This window comes from Ruditapes philippinarum, unplaced genomic scaffold (genome assembly GCF_026571515.1).
Source record: "Ruditapes philippinarum isolate M1 unplaced genomic scaffold, ASM2657151v2 ctg6297_1_1_1_1, whole genome shotgun sequence".
In the NCBI taxonomy this organism is placed as follows: domain Eukaryota; kingdom Metazoa; phylum Mollusca; class Bivalvia; order Venerida; family Veneridae; genus Ruditapes; species Ruditapes philippinarum.
In genome coordinates this window covers 35651-47122 of record NW_026854636.1, presented here as the reverse complement: position 1 = coordinate 47122, position 11472 = coordinate 35651, and positions in this window count along the sequence as shown.

The following is an 11472-nucleotide window of genomic DNA, read 5'->3' as shown; positions in this document are numbered from 1 at the left end:
TGTTCTGGTCTTGTGTCCAACACCATGTCCTATTGGTTTGTAATTCTACAATTTTTTGTGTCCAACATTAGGCTGTTTGGTTGTTAATCCATGTGATATTTAAAATGTGTATATAAAATGTTTCACAAATTTCTGTGAGTAAAGTTCAATAATGTTTGATATCAGGATTTATAATCACTCTCTATTTTTGTAATGTTGATTTCCCATAGGCCAATGAAAAATATTTTGACTGTTTATTCAAGTGTACCATGTGACTAAAAATTTGTACTGTTACATAGGTAAAAATAAAAACTTATATGAAGTATTTTTTCTGGGCAATAAAATAGATAACACATCTAAGGTTTGAGATTAACAGTAGAAATATCATCGCTCCCTAATGTTTTGGGTACCAGTATTTTCCTTGGGATGATATTTTTACTGTTAATCAAAAACCTATGTGTTATATTATATCAGAATTCTTGTTAATGGTGCTCATTTATTTATTTATTGTTTTGTTTTATTGTTTTTCTACATATTCATTTTTTAATTGGTTGTCAGAATGATTTCTATTGTGTATTACTAATTACTGCTCTTTCGTGAAATAATTTTATTGTATGTATAACATGCTTGTTTTAAATTGAGAAATTTAGACTGGAGACCCTATCACCTTATATTTAATTAGTATTATCTGCAGAGGGTTATTAAGGAAAAGTTATTTGTCATGTTTTATTTGATAATATATTTAATATCACTACTACATTAACTTAAAGCTAGAAATGTAAAGTAATTATTACAAATTATAGACACATATTCATTTTAACCAGCATGCTATTATAATCCTTAATGTAAATATACATATAGTTAGTTATACTAATATAAGATATTCTTTTATATATTTTACAGTGCCTGCCATGTTTACGTCAGACCGGACCATATAGAACATTTGATGGTACAGATTATTTGACAAATGATACAGTGATGATGAAAACCAGTAATGATCACATCGAAGATACCCTGTCTTGATAAATAACAAGTTTACACTTACCAGTCACAACTGCTTTAGTGCAATTATAAAGCTACATGTGTTCTAGTTGTGAATGCCTTAAACTTGTTATAGCTGCATTTACTGTTATACACCAGTCATAGCTGCATTTACAGTTATATACCGGTTATAGCTGCATTAACTGTTATATACCGGTCATAACTGCATTTACTGTTAAATACCAGTTATAACTGCATTGACTGTTATATACCGGTCATAGCTGCATTTACTGTTATATACCGGTCATAGCTGCATTTACTGTTATATACCAGTCATAACTGCATTTACTGTTATATACCAGTCATAACTGCATTTACTGTTATACACTAGTTATAGCTGCATTTACAGTTATACACGAGTTACAGCTGCATTTACTGTTATACACCAGTCATAGCTGCATTTACAGTTATATACCGGTTATAGCTGCATTAACTGTTATATACCGGTCATAACTGCATTTACTGTTATATACCAGTTATAACTGCATTGACTGTTATATACCGGTCATAGCTGCATTTACTGTTATATACCGGTCATAGCTGCATTTACTGTTATATACCAGTCATAACTGCATTTACTGTTATATACCAGTCATAACTGCATTTACTGTTATACACTAGTTATAGCTGCATTTACAGTTATACACCAGTTACAGCTGCATTTACTGTTATACACCAGTCATAGCTGCATTTACTGTTATATACCCGTCATAGCTGTATTTACTGTTATATACCAGTTATAGCTGCATTTACTGTTATACACTAGTTATAGCTGCATTTACAGTTATACACTAGTTATAGCTGCATTTACTGTTATACACCAGTCATAGCTGCATTTACTGTTATATACCCGTCATAGCTGTATTTACTGTTATATACCAGTTATAGCTGCATTTACTGTTATATACCAGTCATAACTGCATTTACTGTTATATACCTGTCATAACTGCATTTACTGTTATATACCGGTCATAACTGCATTTACTGTTATATACCAGTCATAACTGCATTTACTGTTATATACCAGTTATAGCTGCATTTACTGTTATATACCAGTTATAGCTGCATTTACTGTTATATACCAGTCATAACTGCATTTACTGTTATATACCTGTCATAGCTGCATTTACTGTTATATACCGGTCATAACTGCATTTACTGTTATATACCAGTCATAACTGCATTTACTGTTATATACCAGTCATAACTGCATTTACTGTTATATACCAGTTATAGCTGCATTTACTGTTATATACCAGTCATAACTGCATTTACTGTTATATACCAGTCATAACTGCATTTACTGTTATATACAAGTCATAACTGCATTTACTGTTATATACCAGTCATAACTGCATTTACTGTTATATACCAGTCATAACTGCATTTACTGTTATATACCAGTCATAACTTAAGCAATATCTAACATGCTCAGTCATGTCAGTATTAATTTTAGAATTACCAGTACATGTAACATTCCAAGTCAAGCTTTCATGTACAATATTATACAATAATTTAACTAGTCAGTGTGTTAATTATTAGATAGATAAACATATTTTGTTTTTCTCAGGCTTATCATACAGATATCTGATATTATAACCTCTCACTATTTTTGTTATGTTAATTTCCCTAACGCAACTGAGAGTTACTTTTAATATAATTGTACCATATGACTAAAAAATTTATACTGTTACATAGATACCGGTATTTTTTTACAGTAAAAGTCTTTAAAAAAAAAGCCTATAAAAACAGTGTCCCAATGAAGCATTTAACTGGGGAAACAGCAAATATATCATCCCTCATACAAATACTGTTATCCTTGGATTACTCTCGGTTAACATTTATTTCCTCTGGATGATATACATGTATTTATTTACTGTTGCCCATAAACCTACTTATATACTGTTCATTGTGCATTTAGAACAAAAGTTATATATTATGGTCAATTTTTATTTGAAAAAGATATGTGTTCAGTTTGATGACATTGTATATGATATGTATGACCAGAGAAATAGATCTACATCTTTGATACTTACACGTAACATAACTTTTTACATTTTAGAACACGATTCTGATTGTAATGAAGTAATTCCCACAATTTGTTTACTCTACACTAATATTGGTTGTTAATGATGACATGGTTTTGTTATTTCTTATCTTTTCATGTATAGAAATATTCAAATAATTTTATTGTTAGGTATGTTTGATCAAATATCATTGCCTTGAGTTCAATATTTTAAAATTATGGGACCACTATATCATTAGTATTTTTATCATGTATATATGATTATGTCATTTTGTGACTCATTTTAAAAAAGAAACAAAAACTTTTAGTTTGACCTTTCCAAAGACAGATTTTGAGCTATTGCTACAATCAGAATCTACTGCAAAATTTGTTTGAAGTAGAAGATTTTACAATCATATTCTTCCTCTAATGCCTGATTGACTTTAGAAATTAGAAAAAGTTGAGCGTGGCTCTTGTTAGGCGGTGGCGCTTGTTAACAAATATACTCATTCCAGAGGTGCTATCACCTGTACGAAATTTTCTGCACGGAAATGAGGCGGAATTCAATGGCAGATTCCGCCCAGAAATTTAAATTCTCCCCCAAATATACAAGTGTTAAACCATTTGCTTTTGGCACGGATTCCGGCCGGATTCCAGGCGGAAACGGGACGGATTCTGGGCGGAATTGGGACGAAATATGCAAATGATTTGGGGCGGAATTTTGAAGCGGAATCTCGGGGCGGAATTTTGAAGCAGAATCTCAGGGCGGAATTTCGGAACGGAATTTTGGAACGGAATTGTCAAACAAAATTCTGGGCGGAATTCTGGGACAGAATTCATGGGGGCGGAATTTTTATGAGTTTAACATGATCACATTTTTTGGGGATGAAATTATCAATAATGTATCACATTAAATTTTCTTTCACAAAATTTAATACATATCCTTTAGTCCAAATATAGAATAGAATACCATACATTCACTATAACACAAACAGTTTTTTTTCTACCTGGAGGTTTTGGTAGGTACTGGTTTTCTTAGAATCCAACACTTTGTTTTTTTGCATTTTTTTTGCTGAGAGTGTTTCAATCATAAATTTGTTTCAAATGTTTCTGATTATTTAAATTACTATTTCTTTAATTGATGTCTGTTTTAAGTCCACTGCCTGTGTTTCCAAGAACTTCTTGCGGTTGTGCTCACCTTTAATAATAAAATTAATAATTAATTAAACAAAAATGCAGTAATGAATTATGTTTGATATAATATTTGCATAATTATATGCAGTTATATTTCATATTTTTTGATAATATCAAATTTTATGTTTCAACAGTATTAAATATTAACAGTGCTTATGCATATTCAAAAATACTAAAGCTTACGCAGTATCTTGTTTCAGTGCACAAGTGTTTAAGAATTGCTCTGTATAAGAATTTATTAACTGCTTTATTTGTGACACTATTTATTACTGGTTATGTATTTTTTCAAGGAAAGATGTTGAATAGTAAAGTATTGAGATTTAAAAATATACCTTTTCGGGATTAATACTGCACATCTTTATTGAAACACCTTGCATCTCACAGTCAGCACTTAACTCCCAGTCTGAAAATATGAGTGTAAAATGTAATTTTAGATTGTTCCTTTGGAAACACAACACATACATGTAAAATAAGAAATGATTATGATGACCCTGTTCAGCTGTACAAAACTTCTGAATTTGTACCATTAAAAGAATATTCCTATTAAATCAATTGACTTAATTTGTTTTAATTTCCAGGAAAATGAAAAAGATCTACTACATGCTATTAATTCATACAATACACACAATCATTATATAGAATCATTGAATAACTTATATTTTACAGTCATTAAACATGTAATAAAGATTTAAACAGTTATCAGAAAAAAAACAAATGTATGAAGTTGAAAATATAAAAACAACATTGACCTCTGTTACAAATTTTAGTTTGCTTACCATTGATAGTAGTTTTGATATAAAACTTGTTTCAGCATTAATGTAACTAAAGGTTTATAATTACCTGATTATGTTGTTCATCTCCTTGTCCCAATGTTTTCATACTTATTTATCATACAATACTAAAACACTTTGAGATCTTAAACAAAAGTATATCTCCAAAATTGTTAAAATATCAAGTACATCCTCTGTTATTTGCACTGACTTTTTGCTGACCCAGATATCTTAGAATTCAAAATTCACAACTGTATAACTGCATGGACAGGTCAATCATTATGTAAAACAGGGTTAATTTACTCATCATCTCAACCTCCATTCATTGAATGTAACAAAAATTCAAGTAACAAATAGATATATATGTAGAATTTAAAAAATCATTACAAATTTCTGAACAAAAAAAAAATTGCAATGTCCTAGACAAATTCTGCATATGAAATTTATAATGTTATCTCTCCCAAAATAATTCAATGGAACAGCCTGATCTGTTGGAATGACCAGTGGAGAAAATTAGTCATGCAAAGAATTTAAGATGGTGGGAAACTGCTGGTCAGTTGAGTTTTATCAGAGCTCTGATCTGTGTAGTGTAAAAATCTCAGTGGATATATATTGTAGTATTTTTTTACCTAAATGAAAGCAATTATTGGGCATATTGGCTGATCACTTCTATATAGATTAAAAGGGCATACTATATGAGATTATTTCATGCAATGTTTTTGATTTGTTTTTGTTTATTTTTTTATAACAAAATCATGGTTTCTTAGAGTTTAAAATGGCAAGCACACTATCTTGTCCTGTGGCTGTCCTGATATTCAAATTTAAACAGCATTCTTATTTCAATGTTGCTTTTTATAAACTTAAGCATTTTGGAAGTGAATGTTTTTAAGTTCTACACTAAGATTATTACAGTTGTTTTTCAGTACAAAAAAGATTTGCTTAATTAGTCTGACAATATATCATTGCCACAATATTTTAAAAACATTGTTTAGGCATATTTTAATGTCTAAAAAAATAACCCTATTTATTCTAAAATACACCTGTAATTATTGGTCAAGTATCATGCTTCTACAAAAATAATAAGTACAGTTTGTAAAATTTCAATGTCTGCAAGTGCAAAAACAAGAGTTAACAATTATGATTTAGACATCTTATATGTGAAAATTTCTGTTCAAGAAAAATGTTTAAGTATAGAATTCCGCCCATAGTGAAGACCATTCCTTCCCAAGAAAATTTCAAAGTTGAAAATTCTGTCCAAGATGAAATGTTTAAGTATAAATTCTGCTCCAAATAAAATTCCAGCCGGAATTTTTCTAGTTTTCCGCCCAGAACAGTGAACAAAATATTTTTCTCGTGAGACGGATTGACACGGAATTTGCGTTTCCGTTCCTGGTCCGCCCAGAAATCACTGATTCCGTGTCAGTTCCGTGCCAATTCCGCCCAGAATCCGTGCCAAAATTTCGTACAGGCAAGCATACCATCAGTTTGCTTTATAATGTTTTCATAAAATCATTTAATATAGATGTAATGTATGTATGAAATATGACTTATATATTATAATACCCTAGATTTATGTTTCAAATGTCTTTCATATAAACATATCATGGTAGTAACCAGCTTTGTATCTCAGTTATAATCACATGCTTAACCCTTATCCTGCTGAATTTCTTCAACTTTCATTATGTGACCTGTCCATGGGGATATCATGATGAAAATTGTAAAGTTAGACGGCTGTCTGTATAGAGCCTGATCAGATTGCACGGAAGTACAGGCTGGCCTGACTCTATACTAAAGGCAAAGGCTTATCACTTTCTGTCAAAACAGGTTAAGGGTTAAATACATTTGAGCCGTGTCACGACAAAACCAACATAATGGGTTTGCGACCAGCATGGATTCAGACCAGCCTGCGCATCCGCGCAGTCTGATCAGGATCCATGCTGTTCGCTTACCAACTGTGGCCAGACGCCCTCTTCTAGGTCTGACCACTCGGGGAATTAGCTTTAAATCTTAACTTCACAATCGCTTTTGAACTTTATATAACAACAAACTTTAATGTCCACATTCAGTTTCTTTTATTCCATATGATTTGCTAAATCTTTTACACCAGTCCACCTTATTATTAATTAACTATTATCTATTACAATATCAAATTAAATCCTTTTATTCACTTCCAATCTTTCTACTCAATTTATTTTCTTTTCTTATCCTAACCTTCTTAACCTAGACTTAAACCTAAACTGACCTAACTTTCCCCCCCCCAATCTGTATGTCCAAAATTCTATCCAAACCAAAGTATCTGCCCCCTTTTTGAATTTATCCAATCAAATAATATATTTCTTATCTTTAATCTGTCTATCATAATTAATATTACATATCACATGTGCATTTGACCATCTTCTAAGTTTTTACATCAAAGGATTTCACACCTAAGTGATATTGCTTTGAGAAGCTGAAGGAAGCAGACCAAAACTAATTTCAGTCTATCCCCCTCAGCTTTCCAAAGAACCAAAATATGTTATTAGATCACATATTAGCATATTATTAGGTTGATCATAAACATAAAACAAAATATTGCCTGGCTACATTATCTCGCCACCCAGCTAAGTTTGCTCCGTCAAACTTTATACATAAACATATAAACATATCAATGAACATTTAACAATAAGACAAGTAATAAACAAATTAAAATCACTACTAAGCAATTTACATATAAATATACAGATAAGGTGGACTGGAAAACTTCAATGTTTCAAAGTATATAAAACACAATTTAAAATGCAATACAATGTATATTATAATTATGCAATCAACACAGTTAACAGTGTAATTATAGGAAATAGTATGCTCTTTTTAAAGTCTTGATATTCTTAATTAACCAAAGGAATTCTTTATATAATTATGTTTCATAATTTCCATATAAAATCCATTTTCTGATATAATGTCCACCAAAAAACTTCCATTTATTTCCATTTCATTTTAGTTCTTTTTGTCTGGTAAACACTTACTTTGATTGTTTAAATTTTAGTCTTATTTCTTTTGCATGAAGATAATTGTATTTACAGTTAAACACACATATTTTTCACATTTTCACTTCAACACTGTCATTTCACTGTCATCTTTGTCATTGTAATCAATTAAAACACTTAAATCACTCATATCATTTTTCAATCACATATTGCATAAACTTATGATGATTCAACCATATTTTTCAATCATGTCATCGCAATAAACTTAATTCAATTAAACACCTGTAGCATTAAACATACAAACTTCTGTATTTACCCACAAAGCATTTTGTAAACTTCATTAATGACTGTAAAGCTTGAAAGATGTGAAAAATAGCAAACTTAAAAAAATAAGTTTATACAAAAAATGTAACAATAACATCTTCTTTTTGCTTTACATATAAAAATATACAATAATCATATAATACTCAAGAAATTCTTGGGACTTGACTAGTTTAAGCTTCGCATAGCTCAACTGTAACAAAGATTCATAAACTCACATTTTATCTCCCTTAAATGCCTTTTTGTCCATCATTATCCCCAAGTAAAATGATACAAATTCTAATAGACTATGATAATACAGCCAGTTCATCAATTAGACTTACACATCTATTTTTCTCTAAATCACCTCAACTCTATACCTATGTATATAATATTATATTGGACATCAAAGTCACAATAACCTCCGAATTTGTATTCTAATATTAACAAGGGTATCACTTTTACGTATACCAATAAAGAACAAAGTTGAAAATAGTAAGAAAGGTTATATTCAGATTTACCATGCCAGTATAAATGTTGCCAACAAAAAATCTAAACTTAAAAAAAAAATGTGCACATATAGAATTTGAATTTAGTTACACATGACATAGAAATTGACATGAGCCAGACTTAGCCATTTAACACAATGCCTAAATGGAAATTGCAGTGAAAGGACATCACATTTTTATTCACCCCCCAACAACAAGAATCTTAATAAAGTTACCAACAATACTCTCCTAACTACTTTAAGTTTCATAATTATATAAACTCCCTCTTTTTTTTCTTTTTTTTCTTTTTTTTATTTACTATATTTTGCTATTTTTTTATATTTTCATTTTTTTGTACAATTATACCTAACATACCACTCTTAATTCTCACATACTGGGACGCTTTCGCACAGTGCCTGAGAATGTGTACTTAATGTGAAAATTCTTCTTACATCTTCTGGCAAATCTCCACTATAGCGCCACTCGGTTCGTGTTCTCCCAGTTTCATTACGGTATCTTACCAAATATACCAATCTACCTCTGTGATAACTTGCCTTAACAATTTTCTCCAAATCGAAGTTATCTAAATTTGAAACATCAGGTATATCTTGATCATTAACTGATGAAGACAGGGGCTCTGTCTCATCCTTTTCTTGGTCATCCATCTCCAGCTGTTGTATCCTGTCTGGTAACCCTGATGGATTTGTCGGTCTTAGAGCTGGATTGGTGTAGGGTCTCAACCTATTTGCATGTACAACACTTTTGACAGCTTGATGCGTGGCTAAATTTCGTAGGCGAAAATTGACTTCAACTTAACTTTTCAGAAATGTAGTATGGCCCAGTCCATTTTTCTTGTCAACTTTGGTGACTTTCCAGGTTCTGTCTTTGGGTTAACAGCCCATACATTGTCTCGAACCATAAATTTAGGCATTGCTGCTGTCTTATCATAATACCTTTTAAACTTTTGTTGAGCTTTTAGTGTATTTTCCTTCACCAGCTCCCGACATACTTTCTGATTTTCAATAATACGTCTCAAGTGTTGTTCATGAGTTGTTCCAGACGTGACAGTTGGAATAAGTGCTGTATCAAGGGGAAGCCTGCATTCACGACCGAACATTATATAGAAAGGGGAGTAACCTGTAGAATCTATAGCAGGACTGACTCTATAGCTCATCATAATACTTGGAAGAAGTTGGGCCCAATTAGTCTGTTTATCATTACAGTAAACCCGCAACTTTTGCAATATGACAGAATTCATCCTTTCAGCAGTAGAATTGGTTGCTGGATGATAACTACTAGTGCTAATTTTACTAATTTGAAATATATTACAAAGTTCCTTCATTAACTTTGACATAAAATTTGACCCCCTGTCAGTCAAAATAGAATTCGGACAACCAAATCGACAAATAATTTCATCATACACTTTCCAAGCTACAGTTTTTGCCTCCATGTCTTTCAAAGGGAATGCCTCACACCATTTACTGAATGAATCAACAATCAAAAGAACATATTTAAAACCATCAGCTGTTGTCGGCAATGGCCCTAGAATATCTAATGCAATCTTGAAAATACTTCACCTATAGGCAATGGCTTTAAGTAAGCCTTATGTTGATGAACATACCTTTTCGACATTTGACAAGGCTCACAAGACTGACAATATTTCTTAATGTCATTATAAATTGATGGCCAGAAAAATTTTTATACGTATAGCTTCGTAGGTTTTCTCAATACCATAATGTCCTCCTGTCAAAGCATCGTGATACTGCTTAAGTAATACATCCCTGTATTTAAAAGGGTACTGCAATCTGTTTCTTGACATCCACCAAATTTTCGACCTCTAGCCCTAGGATGATACATGTGATAAAGGACACCATCTTCTATTTCATAGTGCTCTGCTTCTGCAACCAATCTTCTAGCAGCTGCCACATCCTCTGGAACTTTTTGTTGCTCCTTATACTCAAACATAGGTTCTGAAGTCTGGATCTTGTATTTGCTCTTGCCTCAGACTGTGCAGCAGACAATGTGCAGAACTTCTTGAATAAGATTGGCAGGATTTAAAATTTTCATAGGCATCCATGGCATCTAACATCCAGAAAGGGTATCTTTTTCTTTACTTGGGGTTACCATGTTGACCTTTTGCTGTGACAACTTCTTGGTACTATAGTTTATATTCCATGGTTGTTGACCGTGCATTCTATGGAACAAACCTGAGGGTGGATATGAATGTTGTCGCAGTCCATGTTTCTTTGTCTTCTTTCACTTGCTCAACATCATATTCTTCGGGCGACTCAATCCATCAGCATTGAGTGAAGCTTTCCTGCTTTATATTCTACTCATAATTGTAACCTTGTAAGTATACAGCCCATCTACCAAAGCCTACCACTAAGCCTTATTATCTTTTCAAAGGATTTTAACGCAATATGACTGTTAGCAACCAGTAAACTTGCGGTCAGTCAGATATGTATGATAATATCGAATCCCTCAACTAAAGCTAAGCTTCCAAATCTGAAATACCCGCAGTTTTTCTCAGCAAGGACGAAGTGATCTCCACCATACGAAATGACATGTTCACCGACCCTGCTCATCCTATTTGACCCAAGATATAAGAGATAGAAATACCACTAGCATCCGTGTAAAGAATGAACTCTTTTTTAAATCAGGAAATACCAAAATTAGGAGCTTCTGTTAGTTTTCCCTTTAGAGTGTCAAAAGCATTCTGGCACTGCTCA